Source organism: Cetorhinus maximus, chromosome 17 (assembly GCF_964194155.1).
Source record: "Cetorhinus maximus chromosome 17, sCetMax3.hap1.1, whole genome shotgun sequence".
Taxonomy (NCBI): Eukaryota; Metazoa; Chordata; class Chondrichthyes; order Lamniformes; family Cetorhinidae; genus Cetorhinus; species Cetorhinus maximus.
This window is the reverse complement of record NC_135895.1, coordinates 97,938,055-97,962,310: the sequence shown is the minus strand read 5'-3', so window position 1 is coordinate 97,962,310 and position 24,256 is coordinate 97,938,055. Positions and strand designations below refer to the sequence as shown.

The window sequence follows — 24,256 nt, the reverse complement described above, 5'->3', positions numbered from 1 at the left end:
GGGTATAACATTTTAATGTCAAAATTAGATAAATTTAGTACTGATTTTGGAAAATTAGCAAGTGATCAAAACAATTCTTGGGGCTATAATTGGGTCATTTGAAACACAGAATTTCATATTGTATTGTACTTGGACAGCAAGTAACTTTGCTACACATGTTTAAAATTTTCAAGCAGAAGACAAAATTTGTTGCTTACTTCATAATCTAATGGTTTCTCTGCTCAAAAAAATTGGAATTATAATCAGAAGTAGTAAGCAATAGGATGATTATATTACAGTTAACAAAATATCAAATCAAGGAACATAAGTCTGTATCCTATCCACTCAATTGTCATGAAACTATCATATTTTTCATATTACTGTAGGCTTATGGTTGTGAGTGTGGATTATTCTGTTTGTATGACTGATTTAATTAAAACAGAAATAATTAGACTAAAAGATTGGAATTATCAAAAGAGTAGGTGTAAAGCAGACTTTTGAAATGGAGATGGATAAGCTGGGATGAGGGTTCTACAGATAGGCTGTGAATGAAATTTGCATTTTTAGATAAGTGAAGGGGTTGTTTGATTTTCAAAGGGATGGCGTAATGTTTACAACTCGCAAGATACGAGAGGCAAAGCAATAAGTTTATTTTTATATTATGGGAAAAGTAAATTTCCAAAGATATGTAGAACAATGGGATTTTACACATTAAAGAGAAAGAGAAACATATATAAAGGATGGAAGACTATGTGGGGGTGGACATGTAAAATATTGAATGGTACACCATGTGAAACAGACTTGGATGAAGCCTCTGGCCACTCAGAAGAAGTGCTGCTTCAGTAACTAAAGTGGTGTTAAAAAGCCTTTGGAATCCCAGTGTCAAGTGGGTGTTGTGGTAACCTTGCTGGATTGCCTATTTAAATTTAAAATCTATTTTGGACTGTTGCTTTAAAGGGGGTGTGTAGTTGGGAGTCAAGTTAATTAGGAATTTTGGGATTTATTATAATATTAAGTAACTGTAACCTTATGTATGTGTTTGAATTATTTTCTTTTGTTAATAAATACTTTAATTTAATTTTAAAATCTCTAAAAGGTGTTAGAGGACTTTCTGAATCCAGTGCACAAATCTTCTCGTAATAAATACAAATTGAAAAACCGTTGTGATAGCGTGGCCAAGTTTCCCTTGTGGATTTGGTGCGCCAGGCACATACCACCTGCCACATCGTAACAGAATTAACAGATTAAAATGGGTATTTCAAAATACAGGTTAACTTTTACAATTCTGAACCTACAGCAAAATGCCTGCTGAGCTTTTGAGGTCATGGAAATATGTGTTCTAGTCCACTGTGCTAAACACTATCTGCACACAAATATGGTTAATCTTGAGTGATTCCAAAACCACGTAATATAACAGAAAAGAGTTTGGAAGTAATTGTTACAGCAATGCTCATCAAGCAGAAATTCCATTCGTAAACCAACATCATAATAGATGATCTAACCATAAGACGCAGGAGCAGAGGTAGACCATTCGGCCCATCGAGTCTGCTCCACCATTCAATGAGATCATGGCTAATCTGATAATCCTCAATTCCACTTTCCTGCATTTTCCCCATAACCCTTTATTCCCTTACTGATTAAAATAAGACCATAAGATGTAGGAGCATATACTTCTACACATAAAAATGGATTATGCTAGATTAGCACATAAAATGATATGGAATTCTTCATAAATTCTAGCATCAAGAAGAAATCATTATATATTAGAGCAGGCTTGTTGCAGCATGAATCAACATGCAAAACACTTTCTACAACCCATTTAGTTAGCCACTATTTTGTAATGTGTTTTATCAAGAATTTAGCCTGAAATTACTTAAGTAAATGTCAATGGAGAAATACATAATGTGCACAATGAATTCCTCCCTCTTATTTTAAATGGAAGTATTAACCCATTTATTGTCAAATAGTGGAAAGAGGAATCTGATATGGTCACATCAATCATTCATGTGATAGCGCCAGTCACATTAGTTTCCAGGCTTTTGTTACCAAATGCAACAGCTATCTAGGTTGTAAATAAAACAAAAGGGATCCAAAGAACACCAGCACTTTTAACACCAATGAAACAACACTATCCAAGTTAAAATTTTAGCACCTTGCTTTCTGAAGAGGAAAGTAAACTTAATTGAAAATTCTGGGTTGTAACTGCAATATTTTCTTGTCAAGCTAAATGAATTTGGATCCACCTCAAGAGCATGGACCTCTAAAAATGCAAGCTGAATGAAGTGAGGGAAATTGTGCTAAAACATTAAAAGTCAAATTACAAGAAAGTGTTGGCTCTAATGGATCCACAATGAAACAGTTCAAAATATTTCCAATTCCATACAGGTACTGACCATTGTGTGGTGTGGTTTTATTTCAAATGTCCTGCATGACTGACCTTAGTTAAAATTGGGTTTTAAAATCTGCCAACAATTAAAGAAGTATCAACTCTCAATGAAACAAATGATTGGCCTTGAATAGGTATGGATGCTTTTTCTGGATACTAGAACAGCATTGATAAAGGAGAAGTGTTTGGCCAGCCCACTTAACAGGCATATTAAAACGGAGGTTCTGGGCTGCATTCTGCCATATCTGGTCTTGTCAAATATAGAAATGTCCAACCTTGTTCTCGTTGTATCAGAGCTAAGTGGGTCAACTAACAAAGAATTGCAACATAATCTGACAATCAATTCTACCTTGACTAGAGTTATTGTTAACCAGCTCAAGCCCCTTAATTTACAGAAGTAGCCTTGAGGTATTAGAAGTAGGGGTTTGGATTCAAACTGTAAATCGCCAATGACAAAACAAAGACAAAAATTCTTAAATTTATGAAAACAGCCAGAACCCCATCCCCTTCAAAATATGAAAAAAATTCCAACTTACAGCAAAAAAATTCTCAAATAAAATTCCATGCTCCATTAAGATTTTCAGCTTTCTACACCTGTTCCTTTGTAGGCTCCAAAGAAAAAAAACACTACACTCATTCGACAGTCTTGCATCTTCATTACACCATTTTAGACAAAAACACATTTGGGTCAGGACCATAAGCAACAATAAAAGGGGCCCAAAATATTGAGAATGTGCAAACATAGAAGAGAAAATTTAATGATAGCACATGCAAATAAAATGAGTTCAAGTCCCCAGAAATCATGCTGATGTTGTACTGTGCTCTGGGCAAGCAGGACCTAAAGTACTACAATCAGTTTTATTCACTGCACCTAAAGAAACCACCCAAGCCCAGTGGACAATACCGAGAACAACAATGAATCTGGTGTTATAAAATAAGAGCCATGGCTACCTAAATGAAGGCTCTTCAAACCTGGAGATATATCTCCTAAACGGACTTCACAGCAATAAGCAAAATAAAATATTGCATTGGATTTCTTATTGCTAGACTAACCAAGGAAACAAGGTAAATTGGTATAGATTCAGGGGCCTGATTGGCAAGGTTAGAACAGAACAGGGAAGAATTTATTTAACACAATCACAAACAGCTAGAGCAGATTGTCAGGGGTCAATGAGATTACAACAATGGAAACAGCTAGAACTTGTATTGGGAAGGAGGTAAGGTTGTTATTTTGGAAGTACAAGATTAAAAAGGATCTCTTCATCTGAACCCATCTTGTGATCTTGTAAATGTTAAATACAAAAGATCCAACACATCAGCAATACAAGTTTTTTTTGAAAATGGAGGCCAGAAATTATCTTTGGCTAGGTAAACACATTGGGGCTGTAGTACCACTGAATAGCTTCTACATAAATGCTGGCTGAAGAGCTTGTGTTATAACTACTGTTGTACCAAATGATAGGTATGATAATTACCAACATGACAGTTAGATATAGTCCTTTGAAGCACAAGTCTGTGCCCAGGATCTGAAGAGAATTTTACTTTGTGTAACAGAGCAGCAAGAGGGCTAATTGGCATAGCTTCTTTTAAGGTTGCACATAGTTGGGCTAAAGGAGTAGCATACTCCAATTCTAGTCTTTAAAGGATTTTAGAAACTTTTTCTATTACTTTTGTATTAATATGGTGCTTTTCACAACCTCAGGACAGCCAATGAAGTGCAATCACCATTGTAATATAGGAAACACAGCCAGGACCCACAAGCCAACAATGAGATAATGACCAGATAATCTGTTTTACTGATGTTGTTGAGGGGGTAAACATTAGACAGGACACATGGTTTATTCCCCTTCTCAGAATACTGAGATAGGATATTTACATACATCAGAGGGCAAATAAGTCTAGGTTTATAATCTCATCCAAAAGGCAGTACCTCTAGCACTGCAACTCTCCCTCAGTACCGCACTGAAGTGTCAGCCTAGATTACGTATATGAATCTGGAGAAAGACTTGAACTCACAACCTTCTGACTTAGAGCAGGGAGTGCTACTAACTGAACTTAGGCTGACAATGCATTCAGTTGCTAGTTGCTTGTAAATATATTTATACCTCGTTACTTCAGGTAACTTATTTATTGAATAATCTGTATGACAGTGACAGGTTGATAGCAATTAAATAAGATTACCATGGCATAGTTTTAACACTGCTCACATTACAGAGGATGTACAGCACCGACAGATTATTTGGTCCAACTGGTCTATGCCAGTATTCATGCTGCTTTCAATCTACTGCATCTAACCCGATCAACATAACCTTCTATTCCTTTCTCCCTCATGTGTGCATCGGGCTTTCATTTAAATGGATTAATATGGTGGTAACAAATTCCACATTCTCATCACTCTTTGGGTAATCTTCTGAAATTCTGATTAGGTTTATCTGTACATTTATGACTCCTAGTTTTGATCTCCCCACAGAGGAAACATTTTCTCTACATCTACCCAATCAAACACTTTCATAATTTTAATGGCAGGTCACATCTCAGGCTTCTTTTTTCTAGAAAAAGAAAGTCCCAGCTTGTTCTATGTTTCTCAGTTAGTGTATCCTGTCCGCTTTGCTATGAGGATTCACCTCAGGCTTCTCTTTTCTAGAGAAGACAGCCCCAGCTCATTCTGTGTTCCCATCAAGTATATCCATTCAGCTTTGGTAACATTCTTTTCTGCACCTTCTCCAGTGATTCCATCTTTTTCATAATATGGAGACTATGCACAGTACTCCAGGTTGTGATCTAACCAAGGTTCAATACAAGGCTAACATAATTTCTCTGTTTAATTCGATCCATCTAGAAATTAATTTTCAATTTTCAAGTCCAAATTGTTTATGTAAATTGTGAATAGCAGTTCCAGCTCAAAGTTCTGACAATCCAGCATCAGTTCTGACAAAGGACATGGTCCTGAAATGTTGGGCTAGATTTTATGGCCACCCCCACCCCACAGGGCAGGTTGGCATAAAATGTCAGGTAGCTAGCCCACCGCCTTCCAGTCCACCCCCAAACCAGTCTCCATAATACGGGAGACGGGGTGATAAGGTCCCCACTAGACCATCCACCCTTAAGCCTATTGACGGTCTTAAGTGGCCAATTAATGGCCACTTAAGGTCCTCAATATGCCTCCACTGCCATTATATACTGAGCAGTAGCAGACAGCAAGAGTGGGAAGGCCTTTTTTTTTAAAAAAAAACAAATTTAATGAAATGGTGGGAAGGAGTGGGGTACATCATTTGGTGCCCTTTGTGTATCAGCGGCACCACACCATTCTTGCCCCCCACCCAAAGATGCTACCCTTCTTTTAGTCTCCCACCTGTCCTCCAAAACCCAGGCCCATTCCCCCCTCCCTAGGGTGACCAATCCCTCCCTGCCCAAAAAGCCCAAGACTTGCCTAGGTCCGGTGTGCATCCTTGACCTTTGTGGGCCTCCTTGTAGTCCCAGTAGCATCCACCGAGTTCTGGTGCTGCTGGAGCTGCTGACCAATTAGATCGGTTAGCAGATCTAGAGGGTGGAACTTTCTCCCGCTGAGGGGTGGAAGCCACACACTGAGCTTGTTTAGACCGCCTGGAGTCTGTTATCGCTGCATGGTAGCCTTATTTAAAGTCAGTCAATGGGAACAGACTTTTCTTCCAGGGGTGGGCAAGCAGTATGCCCCATCCACCCTAAAATCCAGTCCATTAACTGTTTTTCTTTCCACAAGACGCTGCCTGACCTGCTGAGTGTTTCCAGCATTTTCTGTTTTTATATCTGCACCAATTGTTGTAGGACACCAATTCCCATCTTTTGTCAGAGTTCTTTTTCCCTTGACTCCACATTCTCTGATCTTAGCCATGAGTACACTATCACCAGTAGTTTTCACATTTTCGATAAATAAATAAGAATTTTGAATAAAGCAGGATGAAGAAATTCTTGAAAAATTAGTTGTTACTTAAGAGGTTACTCAATCTTAACGTTATTTTGACATTCAGTCAAATAAAGCTTTATCTATGTTTGCTTTCTGGAACTGAAATTATTGAAGCATCAAATTCAGTGAGTAAGTTACCATCTTTTGGACAGCAATTTGCATGTGATACTGGTGGTTGCCATATGATGCCCATTGGCATGTTTTAATTGTTGTATACTGCAGATCAGGTATATAGATGATCATGATGCTGAATAATGTTCATTGTCAGAATAGTGTGATAGAGCTCAAATGTAATGCCAGAAAATGCTAATCTTTAAAAGAAAACTCTGCTACATTTACAATGCAAGCACTAGCAAAGTTTCACCAGTAAGATGACGAACAACGGCTCTTCAGTACAGTATTTACTGTATTACAGCTTTAATCATTCAGCAAGGTCACAATTTGCAAAAAAATGTAAAGTCTTACACTATAAAATGCTTTGCATCGTGATATAAAATTTAATACTAGGTTTGAAATAAATGAAAAAACTTTGATGAAAACTAAGTACAGCAAAGCAGAAAATCTGTTAGATAATTCCACTCAGAAGCAGTCACACTAAGGTGCATCTGTATTACAATAGCTTGTACAAAGGTCATATTCTTTACAGTGAATATTAAAGATTATCTTGTGTACACAACTTCAAAAGGTTACAAGGATCCTGATTCATATTAAAATCGTCATTGATTAATTGCATTCTTTTTACTCTTGCTAAAATGACAATATTTCCACAACTGATAGGTTAATAAGGCCATAGGGCCTATCAAAGAAGTAAAAATTTCACTTTACAACAAATTTCATGTTACATATTACCAATACTGCACTTGGAACTATTGGATTGCCTTGGCCTAGGGCATACAGTTACTTTGCCAATCAGGTAAAGAGAAGCCACAGTCCTTAACAGATTGTCTGATTTTCCACCCATTAATCTAACTGGACAGAAATTGAGTGAGGGTGGCAGGGGAAAGGAGAGGGCTCTTATGGGAGTTCAATCTTCCAAACTTGAATTTCTTGTATATACTGTGCCAGAGATGGGGAAAGAAAAAACCTCTAAGATAAAAACAAAATGCTGCGGATGCTGGAATTCTGAAACAAAAACTAAAATAGCTGGAAAAACTCAGGTCTGACAGCATCTGTGGATAGGAAGACAGAGTTAACGTTTTGAATCCATATGACTCTTCATCAGAACTAATGAGAAATAGAAATGAAGTGATATATAAGCTGTTTAAGGAGGTGGAGCTGGATAGAGGGCCAGTGACAGGTGGAGACAAAGGAGAGATTACCAAAGATGTCATAGACAAAAGGGGCGTAGACGGTGGTATTAGGTAAAGGATGTGCTAATGTTGACATTAAGGGTAGAAAGCAGGATGAGCAAGTGACAGGTGGCCCTAGTGGGGGTGGGGTGGAAGGGATCAAAATAGGCTAAAAGGTGGAGATAAAACAATTGATGGAAATAAATTTAAAAATAATAGAAATAGGTGGGAAAAGAAAAAATTAAAATATAATAATTATTACAAAAAAGGGGATCGGAAAGGGGGTGGGGATGGAGGAGAGAGTTCATGGTCTGAAGTTGTTGAACTTAATGTTAAGTCCGGAAGGCTGTAAAGTGCCAAATCGGAAGATGAGGTGCTGTTCCTTTAGTTTGCGTTGAGCTTCACTGGAACATTGCAGCAACCAAGGACAGACAGACATGTGGGCATGAGAGCAGGGTGGAGTGTTGAAATGGCAAGCGACAGGGAGGTCTGGGTCATGCTTGCGGACAGGCCGAAGATGTTTCGCAAAGCGATCATTCCTTTAGTTAATATCACCGTCTACACCCCTTTGTCCTTTTGTCTATTACAGCTTTGGCAATCTCTCCTTTGCCTCCACCTATCACTGGCCCTCTCTCCAGCTCCACCTGTCCCACCTCCCTTAAACAGCTTATATTTCACCTCATTTCTATTTCTCTTTAGTCCTGATGAAGAGTCATACGGACTCGAAACGTTAACTCTGTCTTCCTCTCCACAGATGGTCAGACCTGCTGAGTTTTTCCAGCTATTTTTGTTTAAGGAAAAAAACGGATACTTTTCGTCCACTTGTCATTATTTTTCCATTTATAAAATTTTTAAACTTGGTGACATTCAAAAATGCAATTTTGCATTCTAATATTTCCTCAATCGCTGACCTTTTTGTTCAAATTGTTATACAATTCATTGTCTCCAACCCCAAATTGATAGTACTTGGGTTTGCGAGATCGTCCTTCAGATTCCACCACACTTAATGTTGTCAAGGTACTGGCAAACCCCTCTAGTAGTGATCATACTATCAATTCCTCATATACATCTGATTGCTTTCATTTCAAAACACAGTATGCCGACTTCCCTTTTGTCTCCACGGTCCTATCTGCTGGTTATCCTAGTTCCATGTGCACTAGTAAATCTCCAATGCTAAATTCGAGCACGACGGGGTAATCTGATTAAAGATCACCCCAAGGAGTTTCAACAGCCGAATGGGTGGATGAGTGCTGAGCACAAACACTGGTGCAAGTCAACAGTCCAGGGTGAAGTCTTGACCAACTTTCAGCCCGGCTTGGCTTGTCAACGTTCAGCAAAGCGGCGCACCTTAAAAAGCCTGGCTTCCACCACTTACAACTAACGCCCCGAAAACTCCAATACTGAGAGAAAGACAGGTAAAAAGAAAATTTACAAGGACGAACTCGACTCGGATTAAACAGAAAAGAGCAAGAGAGAGAGAGAGAGAGAGAATGGCGAAACACATGAATAGGGTCGCACTGAGCGGGGGAAAGTTAGAACAGAGAGAAAAGGAGAGAATGAGGAAGAGGAGGAGGAGGAGGAGAGACAAACAAGATTGGGGGAGGGAGGGAAAGAGAGATGTTTCATACCACTGTCACAATTCTTGTCTCCTAGAGGGGCCTGGAGTATAGCGGTGAGGCCGAGCCCCAAAAAGCTGATGTTAAAAACGGATCGTATCCGAATCGCACTTCGACTGCGACGAACCTCGCACTGAGTTAACGACTGAAGAAGGCGCTGTGTTTGAACTGATTGGAGATCGCAGCTTTGATCCTTTTCATAAACTCAGTCTCCCGGTGACTGAGAGAAAAGCCTCGTCGTTCTGTCCTCAGCTTTAAATCCTCCCGGAGCTGCCGCTCACTCCCCCGGCCGGGTTTTTACAGTTGGACGCTGTCCTCCGCGAGCTCGCTCAGCCCTCAGCGGCGGTTACATAAATTAGGCAGATGAGCGAACCCCGTGCTCCCATTGGCTCAAATTTGAATCGGGGCTCGAAGGTGGAGGGGGCGGGGTTTGCTCCTTGTTGTTATGGTGACGGAGAAGCAGCGGCCCCGGCGGGAGGAAGCAGGAATACCTGAATTTAGGCAATTTTCCTTTGAAGGGTAATTCTGAATCTGCTTACAACATCCAAAATCTGTTTAACCCCCCCTGATTGACCCTCCTCCATTGAAAACTGTTCCTTTCTATCTGCTCTATTGTAGTTGTGAAAACCTCTGTTAAATCTACCCTGAACCCTCTCTGCTCTCAAGGAGGACAATTCTAGCTTCTCTGTTTCTCCAGACAACTGAAGTCCCTCATATGGTACAATTCTAGTAAATCTCCTCTGCATCTCTCCAAGGCCTTCCTAGAATGTTGTACAGTACCCAGGACTGGACGTAATTCTCAATCTTAGGTCTAAGCAACGATTTATAAATGTCTAGCGTAACTTTGTGCTAGAAGCTGGGCTTCACCACAAAACTGGCAACAGCCCCGGGAAATCACAATTGTGAGTTTTGCTCATTGTGACTATTTGCAGGCCTTTGAGGAGCACCTAAGCATTAAGCTGGTTCCTTTAGGCACAAGGACGCTACTTTAAAAGCTTTTGAATGTATTTTTCTTTTGTAAATTTATTAAGAAACCGACTACTGTCTCCCAATGTAACCACCAAATGGTTCTGTATATTTGTTAAAAGCTATTTTCCATAATGTAAAATCCAATTACGCATAGGTGGAGAATTGATACTGTAATTAAAAATGTTTCTTTTTGTGATAAACCCATTTTCAGTTGTATTAATCAAACTGTACCTAGTTACTACTCTCGAATACATTAAGAAAATTTTAAGACAAATTACGATATGCCTGATCACATTGGCTGTTGGCAAATTTTGCACATGGTCCTTTAGGGAAGGAAATCTGCTGTCCTTACCTGGCCTGGCCTACATGTGACTCCAGGCCCACAGCAATGTGGTTGACTTTTAAATACCCTCTGAACAAGGACAATTAGGGATGAGCAATAAATGCTGGCCTAGCCAGTGACACCCACATCCCATAAATGAATTTTTTTAAATGTGCAAATCAGTTTGAGTGGAAACTTGAGGAAAAAACACATTTCAAAGAGAGCATAATTTTCTGCTCAATTTGCAAAGGATCTTGTCAATGCAGAAACAACTGGCTAAGATATTTACAATTTTCCCATCCATTTCTTTTAATATACTAGGGTGGAAACCATCAAAACCTAGTCATTTCATTCCTATTATTTTCTCCATTACCTTTTTCTTACTTATACTAAATCTAATGTGTTTCATCCCATGACTTATTTTTATGTTTTATTTTATCTTCTTCCTCTGCTGTGAAAATGGGTACAAAATATTCACTTAACAAGTCCACTGTGTCCTTATTTTGCATTATGGCATCTAATGGACCCACATTTTCCTGCACCAGTTTCCTGTACTTTTCTATGAATGTATTGATCAAAAAACACTTTCCGGTTGGCTGTGATACTCCTTGCATGTTTATTTCATATTTCCTTTTGCCCTTATTTGTACTTTTTTCAATCTTGTTTTGGTTTAATAGCACTCCGTTTGTTAGATTTTTTTGATTCTTTGCATTTGTGTAAGCCCTTTTTAATTTAGCTTGATACTGTTTCTTACCTCATTTGTTGGCCATGAGTTAACTGCATGAGTGGAGCTTTTCTTTTGCCTTTTAGGGGTATGCATTGGTTTTGTATTGTACCAAAAGTGACTGAATATGCTCTCACTGCTTACTTCTAGTTTTATCTATTAACAGCTCAGTCTGATTTACCATGGTAAATTGGTTTCACATCCTTTTGAAATTTGCCTTACTTAAATTTAATATGTTGATTTGTGACTCTCACTATTGAGGAAAAATTATCAGTCTTCTGAGGTCTCAGTGCTCACAATGCACATGTTTGATCTTGATTATGACAAATGAAACACACGCACTCTTGTTCAGTTACACCTTATGAAGTAGAAAGTTAGGAAATCCATATCGTAAATTGCTTAATCATATCAGTCACACTGATTACATTTATTCCTGTATGACTGTATTGTAAGAACCACCTATAACTTATATGGTCATTTGATTACTCAATGAATTTTAGATTGCTTTTATCATTCTTGGTTACATTTCTGTTCCTGTTTTTGCATCCCAATGGTGAAGATAGGTTCATCTGGCACGTTATCGTATTATTCATCTCATTGTGCATTCATAGGAGAAAGTACTGATTTGCACACTCCTATGTAGATGTAAAAATATATTTCAGTGAGACTTTGTGTTAATTGAAAATACCTGTAAATTACGAGTGTTGAACTTTAACAATCTTTTAAAGCAATAGAGGGATGTTTCAGGGTACATTTTGAATTTAATTAGCAGTGCTTACAAAGGCTGTGAAATTACCCATATGCTTAGAGCCATGCTTAGTGATTAGTCATTAATCTGCAAAATATTACATATGTCTAGAGTAGGAACAGTCATTTTTTCTGTTTCATCCATTTTTTCCTCAAAATTATACCACTTTTAAAAAAAAAACATTCTTTGACTATGGGTGTTGCCATCAAGGTCAGCATTCCAAGTTGTCCTTGAGAATGTAGTGGTGAGTCGCCTTGTTGAACTGCTGAAGCCCATGTGGCAAAGGCACTCCTACAATGCTGTTAGCTAGTTCCAGGATTTTGACCTAGTAATTGATGAAGAAACTGCAATATATATCCAAGTCAGGATAGTGGGTGACCTGGAGAGGAACTTGGAGGTGATGATGGTGGAGGTTATGAGTTTGGGAGATGGGTCTGAGGAGGAGATTAGTAGGCAGACAACACACACCCTGAACTTTTGCAAAGATTTAGCACCGAGGAAGAATACCCTGATGTAAGAATCCACCAATGAAATTGAAAAAAAAAATGATTGCACCTTCCTTGAAATGCTTGGTGATAGGTTATTGGTCAGAAGGAACATATGATGACTGGTGTAGGGATAACATTTTTAGGTTTTGATAGTGAAGGCAGGTTTGGTCCATCATGTTATTATGGGGCAAATGGATGTCATAGAGGCCAACAGGACTTTTCATGTAAGGCCTGTTTTTAAGTGAAAGTTAGTGTATTGGTCCTTGCTATTTCAGTCCACTTGGGCCATATATCAGTGAGATGGCTTCTCTTCTACTTTATTGCCCTCCTCTTATTCTCTGCAGGAATGGGTACAGGTTCACCTTCCACCCTTTCTGGCTGCATGGCTCTTCTAATGTCAAAGTTATGCAGAATGAACCAGAAGTAAATGATCATTGATAATTTTCTAGGCTATACAGCAGAACCTAAGCTAATCAGAGATCTCAAGTCATAGTGACAATTTTTTACCAAAGCCAGGTAAATAGAGTTGAGGTCCAGATTAGCCATGATCTAATTGAATGGTGGATTGGATTGAGAGATTGAATGATTTACTGCTGTTTGTGTGTTCCTATGTAATCTGTTCAGATGTCAAGGCTGAGTTTCCAAGAGTGGGAGCCTCATTAGTGGCACTGCTGTTACCATGGAGGTACTTTACAGAAAAATTGCAAACTATCAGATGGACGTATCAAATAGCATGGTATTCACTGGATTAATTTGATGTGGATTTTATTCGGTTTTGTGTCCATTTTATGTTGGCATTATTATGTGGAGGATGAAATTCAAATTGAAGGAACAAGGACAGATTTATTTAAAAGTCTTTGGCAGTTGATAAGCAGGAAATGTTATGGTCAGTATCTGTTATAAAACAAACTTACATAACCTGCATTGTTATTGAATATGAGTTTCATTTTGTGCACTTAAGTTCCTAAACAAAACAGCTTGGTGATCACCTCCATCTTCCCAGCAGATGAGATGATATACTAATTGTATAGGTACGATTTTCATCTATATTAATACATAGACTATCCTACATAAATTACAGCAAACTAAATATAGTTAGAATGGTTTGTTCCATGTCGTAATGTAAAATTATGCACGGCTGCTTGTATCATTTTCAACACAAAACAAATGTAACATTTTATCTGCATTTAATTTACTGGATAAGAACACAAGATACAATATTGTAACAGAGGCTGAACTGCATGTTCTTAGGATAACAAGGTTATATGGCAATAATGTAGTATGTTGAGCTGATTTGTGCACAACAGAGCCCATCCAGACTCTGAAAAAGAATCATACGGATTTCCAGCATCTGCAGTATTTTGCTTCCATGCAGGGGGTTATTGGTTAACCAAAAATATATTTTAAAACACTATTAAATTATGTCTTGTCAGTGCCTTATGAGGGAATGATTAATATTTATTGAAATGACAATTGGAATGAACTGCCCCAGTGAGTGGAGATTAGGAATAAAAATAGAAAATGCTGGAAAAACTCAGCAGATCTGGCAGCATCTGTGGAGAAAGAAACAGTTAACGTTAAGTGGAAATTAGAATATGGTCTCTAAATATTGGGTTGACACCAACAGTTTATAGCATGGAACTCTTTAGAACTGGCAATACTGCACCATTTTAAAAATAATCTGACTTTCAGCAAGGAGCACAAATTAGAAGTACAGCTATATTACCAACTCTCTGACTCACTTTTCTTACAAGTCTGTTTCCCTATTGAAAGTGCGGCATTGTAGAATCATCGCTTATGTGAACAAAGCATTCAGCTTTTCTGAATAGAAAAAAATTCATAATTGTTTATCTTGGAATTCTAGAAAGGTAAGATTAAATTGGGAAAATATACATGAATTCCATACCCATTTCTTCTGGTAGTAGAATCTGTTCTGAGTCACATTTCAATAATTCTGTTTGCTGCTTACCAAGCTTTGATTTGTATTTGTTACCTTTACGGCATCAATATACACATATTACTGTACTATCTCTATTTGCCTTTTTAGGTGTTCAAGCATTAAGATACATTTTCCTCTGGGAATAAAGTCCAGCAAAAAAGGAAACACGAGTAAACCAACGGGCAATCCTGGTCTTTATCATCATCTGCTTCAAAATTTGTTACTAGTACAATTGTTAAAAGATTGAAATGCAAATAAATGAAAATAAGTTTTTTTAAAATAAAATCTCATTAAATGCTTGTCTACTGCTAAAGACCCATGTGTGTACTTTGTTTAATGGAATGAAATGTGCAGAATAATGTAAAGGAAATTCTAAAAGAAAATGCAAGAATAAACTATGATTGGGAGTCAAATATTAAGTCTGTATTTCATTCATGCCACACAAGTGCCAGGTAACAAGAGAGAATCGAACCATTGCCCCTTAACATTCAATGGCATTACCATCGCTGAATCCCCCACTATCAACATCCTGGGGATTACTATTGACCAGAAACTGAACTCGACCAGCCATATAAATATTGTGGCTACAAGAGCAGATCAGAGGTTAGGAATCCTGCGGCGGGTAACAGACTTCCTGACTCCCCAAAGCCTGTCCACCTTCTACAAGGCACAAGTCAGGAGTGTGATGGAATACTCTCCACTTGCCTGGATGAGTGCAACTCTTAGCAACTCAAGAAGCTTGACATCATCCAGAACAAAACATCCATCCACAAACATTCACTCCCTCCACCACCGACGCACAGTGGCAGTAGTGTGTACCATCTACAAGATGCACTGCAGGAACCCACCAAGGCTTCTTAGCACTTTCCAAACCCATGACTGCTACCATCTAGAAGGACAACGGCAACAGATGCATGTGAACAACACCACCTGCAATTCCTCTTCAAGCCACACACCATCCTGGCTTGGAAATATATTGCCATTCCTTCACTGTCATTGGGTCAAAATTCTTGAGCTCCCTCCCTAACAGTGCTTGGGTGTACCTACGCCATATGGACTGCAGTGGTTCAAGAAAGCAGCTCACCACCACCTTCTCAAGGGCAATTAGGCATAAGCAATAAATGCTGGCCTAGCCAGCGATGCCCACATCCCATGAATGAATTTTTAAAATCCTTAACTTAAACAGACTTGCAATCATGTCTGTGGCTATTAGGTCAACCATGATCTAATTAAATGGCAGAGCAGGTCCCAGGGTCTGATTCACCCAATTCTGTTCCTAATTTGGAAAGTATAGTTTATGATTCATGTGGCCATTTGGTCTTTAACAATAAAGTTGCACCCAATGCCAGGCAACCAACATGGTGCGTCCCAGATTTGGTGGTTACATCTATAGAAATTCACGAACTGTAAATGGCGTGAGCTGTTTAGTAGGGCAATGAGAACAGAACGCAAAAATGCAGATGCTGGAAATCCAAAACAGAAACAGCAGGAAATGGATGAGGCAGCATCATCAAAAGAACATGAGTCAGTTGAATTCCTTAAAATTGAAAATATTAGATAGTAATAATCCCCATTTCACACTTTCTCAAACAGCTATGTACTGCATAACTAGTAGAAGAAAATGAAAATGTGAGCAAACTGAACTAAGAATGTAAAGTGAATAGTTTTCTAAATTTCTGCAGAAACGTTTGCGGATCTAGATTGCTGCCCTCCTGACATGATCCTCCCTCCCAGATCTGACTCTATTCGTCGAATGCCTCATTTATAGGTAATTATTGTTCTTGCGAGGCTCTAGCACTTGCTAGGAATGTGCTTCAAGGTCATCGAGCGTGAAACTGATTGCAAACCTATTCCAGCCCAGAGTGGTGCTTACTTTTCCAATTGGGTAACAGTGGCATAGTTGGCACTTGAAACCTAAACAAGTACCTTTCATCCAAGTGTCCAGATCGTTGTCATTTAGGATAAAAATTTTAATAAGGAAGTACTGAAAATACTCAGCAGGTCGGGCAGCATCTGTAGAAAGAGAAATAGAGTTACAACTTTTCAGGTCGATGACCTTTCATCGCAACTCCTTTTAAGAGCTATCGCTCTGGACGCAAGCGGAGTTTTGAACAAAACCTGAGACGACGTGGCGGGACTGGGTTTAAAAATAAAACAAGAAACCGGATCCGGTTGAATTGGAGCAGAAAAACCTTTCCAGATACATCACCCAGCCTGAGCTGGCCCACCTCCTCCCGCCGGGGCCTCCGTCACCATAACAACAAGGAGCAAACCCCGCCCCCTCCCCCTCCGAGCCCCGATTCAAATTTGAGCCAATGGGAGCACGGGGATCGCTCATCTGCCTAATTTATGTAACCGCCGCTGAGGGCTGAGCGAGCTCGCGGAGGTCAGCGTCCAACTGTAAAACTTGTCGAAACCCGGCCAGGGGAGTGAGCGGCAGCCCCGGGAGGATTTAAAGCTGAGGACAGAACGAGGCTTTTCTCTCAGTTTATGAAAAGGATCAAAGCTGCGATCTCCAATCAGTTCAAACACAGCGCCTTCTTCACTCGTTAAGTAAGTGGGCAAGATCTTAGAAGGGTCGAGTACACTTGCTATTTTAAATTTGCGACCCCGCTTGTCGCTGTTAAAATAATCACTTGTCCCGGGACCCACTGAAGTGACTGACCCTCAAGCACCGGGAGTGGAAATTTAGGTGCATGTGTTGTGCCCAAAGACGACGCGTGTCAACTGGTGCGTAAAGCAACTATACACCTTTGGAGGAAACGGCTGCAAGTTTGTTCCGCAAGTATTTACGCTTCGTCCAAATTTCCTTGCTCTTTTACGCCTGTCGGATCAAATGGACTGGATCTTGCTGGATCGGGGGCAGCTCATGGGTGTGCCCGGTTAGTTAGACTTTTTCTCTGCACCCTTCAAGCCCAAAAGCTTTTGCGCCACAACTGGTTCGATCTGTGAGCTGATAACGGCGCAGTGGGGGCGCAATCTGGGGGGTGAGAATTTCGGGCTATGCAGATTATGTCGATCCCGGGGGCAGGCAGTGCTGTAAGAACCCTACCTTTATGGCTTGCACAACTTTTTCTGGGGGGGAGGCTAGAACCAAAGGTCTGAAAATAAGGAGTTAATCATGTCGAATTGAGATGAGCAGAAATTTCTTAATTCAAAGAGTTGCGCAGGATCACTGGATTTTTGTACCCCAAAGGGATGTTGGGGTGCTCAGTTGCTGAATATAGTCAGGACAGAGATCCATATATTTTTAGACACGAGGGGAATTAAGGAATAGGGAGCTAGCCCGGCAAGGTAGAATTGAGGTAGAAAATAACCATGATCATAAAGAATGGTGGAGCAGGCTCAGTGGGCCGAATAGCCTACTCTTCCTCTTGCTCCTATTGTTATATTCTTTAATAATAAATGAGGAAACCCGCACAGGTAGCATCCCACAGTGCCGCTTGGCCCTGCTGAATGGACATAGGAGCGATGTAAATCGACCACCAATTTCTGCTGATTGGTAGCTCATGTCATTTGCTGGTCTACTTGCACATTAATACTGGCCTACGTTGTTACTTTGTTAGTGTAACCGTTGATCTATCCCCATGCTGTACATGCAAATTCACTGCTGTTACACTGGTTCACAACAGGTGTAAAATTAAGATCAGAAATTTAAGTCAGGATTTTCTGCTCCCATTTGCGGCAGACGTCATAGTGGGCGGGAGCAGAAAATATTAAGAAATTGCTAAAAATCTGTTTCATGTCATTGTAAAACCAGTTTGCGATCGTCCTCTCCACCTCTCAATGGCGGGCCGCATTTCCTGCCACCACACATCGGGAAGCTAATTTCAATGAATCAGAATCTCATTATAAGCCCTGCTCACCGGAATCAGCCCCCCACACTGGATCATGAGCTCAATCACGCCGATGTGTTTCACAACTGTACATGAGCGACGTGCACCAGGCAATCTGCACTTTGCTCAGGACTTTGAGGTTTGTTTGCCTACCATGCTTCAGGCGGTACTTGCAATCATCAGTGCCAGACTTCGCAGGCAACACCACATCACCTTTAGTTGGGGGGGGCTCATAGGCAAGTCTCTACCTACCAGACCAGCTGTAAGACAGGGGGGCTTTTTAATGGCTGCAGGACTAGGGCTTGCTCGGGGAAGGGGGAGAAGTTGCCTCGGGCAAGGGAAGATGCTGCAGGGCGAGGACTGTACTGGGGAAGGGGGTTATCCCAGATTGTGTGTGTGGGGACACATGTTGATCTGTGCAAGTGGCCTCAAGATGGTGAGGGCCGAGGAGGCAGTCTCCAGAAGAGATAAGGCCAAATGGAGATTTGATGGTATGTGTATGAGAGAGTGAGTGGTGACGTCCCTTGAGCTGGAAGTGAGTGAGATGCCAGTGACTGTGTAATGGCTTTGTGAATTTGTGTGTTTAGAGTGATGACTTACCCTGGCAGCACGGATGAGATCATTCATCCTCTTTCTGCACTGGACAGCCAACCTCTTCTGTGCAGCGTTGGCACTGATCACCACTGCCACTGCCTCCCAAGCCACAGTGGTGAGATTGCTGGACCTCCTGCAGCCAGAGTGGGGTAGAGGACATCACAGCAGGCCTCCAAAAGGCATTCCAGTGATGGGTCACTGAACTCTTCTTGGCTTTTGGGGCCATGTCTTCACTGGAGCAATCCTGGTCTGCAAGCATTGAGAACTGTGTGCGTGGCTGCAGTTTAGATATGGCACCCGGAGTGAGGTAACAGCCTGGCGGGTGATCCAGAGGCCACCTGCCAACGATTTACCATGTTTCCTGTGGCTGCATAATTAATGAGGCAGGAAGCAGATGATACGGCGCAAAAACCTGCCCTTGCAGCTGGTGAAAAAATGTCTTTTTTCAAGACCACCACTGCACCTCATGCAATTCAGGGAAAATTCCAGCCTTATGCACAGCAGGAAACAGTCATTTTCCTTGTGCTTTATTGCTTCTTTGAGTAATTAAAAGTATATAAACCTTCATTTAGACCTATACTATTTCAAATTTCTTTGAATGCGTTTTATGATATTGGGATAAGTCATGTTTAAAAAGTGCAAAACTTTCATGATTACATGTTCTTAAAGATGCTGTAATTAATGTGCCTGAGTGATGGATGGCTTGGAATATATCGTGTGCATCCAGAGAAATTGTCAGGTGCTGACTGTAAATGCCCGTTTTTATATTCCCTGTGCGACATTGGCAGGAAATTTGAGAGTAAATAGCCATTGACAAAATGGGGTGTACGAATAAGGGAAATTTTGCACGTAACTTCCAAATTCGTTCTTTCTAGCAATCCCTCGAAACGAAGAGGACGCATGCCATGAAACCCATGGCAAGAACCTGCGCCTGGATCTTGAAACTGTTGCGCTGCGGCTACCAGATGGTTCTGGCTGACTAGGAAACTCTCCTAGCTCTTACCACCTGCCTAAGGCATAATTTGAAGGATAAACAGATTGATAATCAACTTGTTTGGTTACTTTACAAACACATCTGTGGCCATCAAGTCCTGGGTTAAGACTCAAACCCAGAGCATCTGGCTCAGAGGCAAGGATGCTACTCACTGCGCTACGAGACCTCCTTGTAACTTCCCAGTTACATCATCACAGGAAATTCCACCCCACCTGATCTTTATAGTAGAGTAGTGTTTAGTGCAATTGGAAAAATAATAATGAAATCCAACTCCCAGCAATGCCGCAGGCCCATTCAGTATGGCCTGACCAAGTGTCAACGCTTAGTTTTAATACTAGAGGTTGGAATTTAGCAAGCAAATATTTCAAATTAAAACATTCTTTTCTGACATAGTTTCAACCAGAACACTTGTGAGATATGGTAGCTGAATACTTTTGTACCAAATCTAAGATCATTCATGACCTTTCTGAACATCAGTGCCACTTCCTGAAATTAGCCTGGATGATCATTAGCCTTTAATGTAGAATTAGGTAGCTATAATATGAAAACTAGCTGTTAACCGAGTCCACATTGGTGTTTATCCACACAGTAGTTCTAATTCTATCTGCAGCCTTGTTCCCATATCACTTTGTTCCCCTTTCCTTCAACCATAGACGCAACTTTTGACAAAATAATTGTAGGAATACTAGGAGTACACACCCATACACACGCCAGAAAGGATGAGTAAAGACCAACTGATCCATTGAGCCTGTCCCATCTGGGCATGGTGTGCAGAGCTTACGTCATCAACCCTTATCCATTCTTTCTTGCCTCCCCTCCATCCACATAATCTCCTAAAGAGAGGCAAAAAAGGGAAAAAGCTATAAGGATACGCCCTATCCATATGTCTTCAATCAAGGTTTGCCTCAGCCCGATTGTCATTGTTGACCATAAACTTGAAGAAAACTATTTCATTCCAATTAATTTAAGCAGAAAGAAAATCAAACAGGACCCTTCACAGGTATTCCAAAGTACCCAGTTTTCTGACACTCGCAGTCCCCAGGTGATCCAGGCTCAGGAATGTCTCTATTGTATTTTCAAAATCAAAGATGAACTGATGATCGTGGTAAATAATTATGGGTTAGTACTGGACTGAAAATCTTGTTTGTAATGTTGCTGGTGGTTGTAATGTGTGTAATATATATGAATAAATTTGCATCCCGTTGATGTTAAAGTACTGTTACTATTCGTGCCAATTAAAATTATTCAACATGATGGTCACCTGTATACCTACAGTGTTTTACTGTGTGCAATAATCAACAAATGGCAATGGTCAACATATGGCAACCACTAATACCACATTCAGATTACTATACAAAAAGAGATAACTTACTGACTAAAACTGATCCTTCAATAGTTTCCAAGTCATGAAAGCAAATGAAGGAAAGCCTTATTTGAATAAATGCATTCACCATGTCACATTAATATATTTAAAATGATTAGATCACCTCCAAAGTTGCAACTATTCATACTGTTTTAGTATGCTTTCATACTGTTTTATTTAGCATCCTTACTTATTAATGAAAAGTGTGTGGATAGATGATATGGGGAATTAAAAGAATAAGATGCCATTTTTGTGCATTATTAATAGCAATTTCCTTTACCACCCTGTACATTTAACATCGTTTATCTGATTTAATTTATATTTACAAATTTTAAACATAAGAAATTTACAAATGAAGTTTCAAACTATCAGCTTGTATAAGTTGGACAAGAAATAGGCTCTCCTTCCTCCTCATACTTATTCTTCTTCTGAACAATCTCATGAGAAACTACTCTAATTATCCTTTCAGTTGTTCTGTTCTACACCCAGGAAAGTTCTCTCAGATCCTGTACACACTAGCGCTGCAAAGTATAATCCCACTTGGTTAATTATTAATTGACAAGCAAGAAAGCATCTGACTTATTGAAATTATTTATTACTACAGTAATGACCACAGAAACACCTTGCATTTATATAATACAATTTTTAAAATTGAAAAACATCCCAAGGTGCTAACTTTGTTTATTCGCGTCTTACATTTTTTGGACATGGTGAGTGAAAAGTCAAAAAGCATACTTACGTGTAGATAAAAACAAAAAACTGCGGATGCTGGAAATCCAAAACAAAAACAGAATTACCTGGAAAAACTCAGCAGGTCTGGCAGCATCAGCGGAGAAGAAAAGAGTTGACGTTTTGAGTCCTCATGACCCTTCAACAGAACTGAGTAAAACAGTTCTACTCAGTTTTACTCAGTTCTGTTGAAGGGTCATGAGGACTCGAAATGTCAACTCTTTTCTTCTCCGCCGATGCTGCCGGACCTGCTGAGTTTTTCCAGGTAATTCTGTTTTTGTTTTGATACTTATGTGTAGTTCAGCTTCCCTCTTGACAAGCTGTATCCTGTGCATGTAATACATATTCACATTTTTAATTTATTTTTACTTATTTATTTTAAATTTGACTTTATTCTTTTATTTTTCTGTTCATTTTTTACCCTTTTTTCCCCCTCTCCCCACAGGGCCACCTGTCACTTGTGAAAGCAAAACATAAGAACGAGTGCTGACCCTTGTTCTGCTATTAACACCTTCTGCTATCTTACCTTTATGCCACTATCAGCATCTTCTTTACTCTTCACACTACCATTAAAACTCCCTTTGTCTTGTGTCCATGAATGACATCTTTGTCAATCTCTCCTTAGCTGTCACCTATCCCTGACCTTCTATCCCGTTCCACCTGCTCCACCCCCTCTTAAACAATATAAAATCCATCACATTTCTACTTCTCTTTAGCTCTGAAGAAGAGTCATATGGACTCAAAATGTCAAATCTGTTTCTCTCTCCACAGATGCTGCCAGACCTGCTGAGTTTTCCAGCATTTTCTGTTTTTATTTCTCATTTATTTCCTTCGACCATGCAGTATCTTATGTTTGCCTTTATTGAACTTTATTTGTCATTACTGGGTCAGCTGCATACCCTATCAAGCTCTCCTTGCAAGATTTAGTAACCAGCCACAGTGAAATTGTGGGATTTTTTTCTCCCTCATTTTCTGATCACCCCATTGGCTCAAAATTAAGTGCTAAATTGAGTGAAAGTTTTGAATGAAAACTGATCTGATTTATGTTTGCTTATAAGGAGAGGAGATAATTATGTCCAAATAGGATGTTAATTGTTTGAGGTTGGACGAATTAGAAGTCACTTTAGGTGTTTCTCAGAATAGAAAGTTGATATACCTAATTCCTAATAAGGAAACACACATTCCTCCTGTTGCAAAATACTTTAACAAAACCTGGGAAATGTTTTAAGACAATCTCTCTAATATGGAAACTCTTCCGAGTTATCAACAGTCACAGATTGCAACTCTTTCGAGTACAATCACAGTTCTTGGTTTCCGGGAGTGGGACATGAACCCACAAGCTGTGCTAAGTGTTGAAGACTGTTAACGTGGTGCAAATGGATGGTTAACCTACGGACCTATAATCTCATGAGCTGGACATCTATATTGTGTGAAATAACAGAATAGTAAGGCATCAGAAGAAAGATGTCCTCTGCCTATTCAGTAATCTGGCAGGAGAGACACCCCCATTCACCAGGATCCTCTCTACTGACCCTGGGGTGAGAAGGCCCCAAACCCAAAGATCCTGTTGGAGGAAAACAAAAATGTAGTTCCCTGACCTGCTGTTCTTTTTTGGAAAATAACCCCAGGACCCTCTTGAGCCTCCAAATTGAGGAAGGTTTCAACCTAAGTCCACAACCAGCTTTTAGGGGCACCCTTGCATTTGAGCACCTTATGTACGTACATGGGGGAATTTGAGGTAGGAGGATTGGGATTACCCATTTCTGTCTCATTTTCTGCTTGTAAATAACCCTAGGCAACTGCAGTGGAGCAGAGAGTCAATGTAGAAGCCCTGCACCTCCTTTTCTACCCACTGTGCCTGGGATTCTTGAGGCACTGTGATGAGGGAACTCAGCCTGGTTGTGCAAATGCACTCTGAAACTATCTTCTAGTATTGAAGGATTTCTGTGTTTATTTCAAAGAGAGCTTGATAGGGTATGCAACTGACCAGATAACCATTTATATATTATTTGTAAAACTCTTAAAGTTCATCTATTTCATTAAATAAAGTATAAAGATTAGTTTGACAGTAAGTCATTTATACAGATAAGACATGGGTGAGCAGGTAGATTTGGACGCAGGCCGGCAGAAATAATGGGCAACCAGCTCCATTCCACCGATTTATGGGTTTTACTGAGCCAGGTCAAAGGGACTGTGGGTTGGCATTTTAAATATGTTCAGGAAGCCTTGGATTTAACCCACTTTTCAGCTTTGCCTGTGGCCAGCCAGGTTTCCCAGGCCTCAGGAAATCTAACAGCTACAGCAAGGTAGTATCTGGGTGGGCAAAAAGCAAATGCC

General features: G+C 39.9%; 2 protein-coding genes across 2 annotated transcripts in view; one reads left to right on the top strand and one right to left on the bottom strand.

Moving 5' to 3' along the window:
* The window catches only part of gpsm2 (G protein signaling modulator 2), a 76,644-nt gene extending 67,159 nt beyond the window's left edge, over positions 1-9,485 (bottom strand). Inside the window, exon 1 of the mRNA XM_078561702.1 lies at positions 9,226-9,485. The gene's annotated coding sequence lies outside the window, so the exon portion shown is untranslated. The remainder of the gene's footprint in view (positions 1-9,225) is intronic.
* A 7,288-nt stretch (positions 9,486-16,773) lies between these two features.
* aknad1 (AKNA domain containing 1) overlaps positions 16,774-24,256 on the top strand; it is a 61,775-nt gene continuing 54,292 nt past the window's right edge. Inside the window, exon 1 of the mRNA XM_078561798.1 lies at positions 16,774-16,956. The gene's annotated coding sequence lies outside the window, so the exon portion shown is untranslated. The remainder of the gene's footprint in view (positions 16,957-24,256) is intronic.